Raw genomic sequence first — 757 nt, 5'->3', positions numbered from 1 at the left:
GGGGGGGACGTGGGGGGGGAGCGGGGGCCTGCACCCTGGCAGGTAGGGACCCAGCACCCGCTGAAGTCAGCTCTGCACTTCCCACAGGGAGGTGCCCCGGGAAGGAAGCCATGGCCCAGGGGCCCACCCTCACGGGCCCTTCCGTGCCAATCAGGCACAGACACCTGTTGGTCAACAACTTTACTTCCGATGTCCAGAAGCTGCCGTAACACTCCGGCCATTAGAACAAGACACGGCATTGCCATCTGCTGGGAACTGTGGTTATAAAGGTACAACCGCGCAACGTCTGTGCTGAGCACCTCGGAAGCGCTGCCTGGTGCAGTGTGCACGCCCCGCCACTGTTCACACCGGCCCCGTGGGATGTGGGCCTCATTTGTATTCATGCGTGTCCCTGGGCTGAGCCTCGGCCTTGGCCCGCTCCCACCCCCATCACCTGGGCTGTCAGTCACTCGGGAGAGTCCGTTCTGAACCCGCAACCCGCAGGGACAGGGATGAGGATAGAATCTAAACTTTTGAAGACAAAACTGGAAGTTGAGAACCAATAGAAGAAAAAAGTCTCCGTGTGAAAACAGATGACATTTTTAAAAAGTGGTGCCAAATGGGACTTTCCCTGGGAAAGGCAAAGTACCCTTTTTGGGGGAGGGGGAGAGTGTTCAAATTCTCCTGCGGTTTATGAGCCCTTTCTGGGTGAGGGCCAGTGACCGGTGGGGTGGGGATCCCAGGATGCCCACGACCCCGTCGCTCGGACAGCCCTCCA

General features: G+C 58.9%; 1 protein-coding gene across 1 annotated transcript in view; it reads right to left on the bottom strand.

Moving 5' to 3' along the window:
• AIPL1 (aryl hydrocarbon receptor interacting protein-like 1) overlaps positions 1–757 on the bottom strand; it is a 6205-nt gene that overhangs the window by 1919 nt on the left and 3529 nt on the right. The gene's annotated exons all lie outside the window — the stretch shown is intronic.

Source organism: Myotis davidii, unplaced genomic scaffold (genome assembly GCF_000327345.1).
Source record: "Myotis davidii unplaced genomic scaffold, ASM32734v1 scaffold1394, whole genome shotgun sequence".
Classification (NCBI taxonomy): domain Eukaryota; kingdom Metazoa; phylum Chordata; class Mammalia; order Chiroptera; family Vespertilionidae; genus Myotis; species Myotis davidii.
The sequence above is the reverse complement of the archived record's forward strand: the minus strand, read 5'-3'. Positions and strand labels throughout refer to the sequence as shown.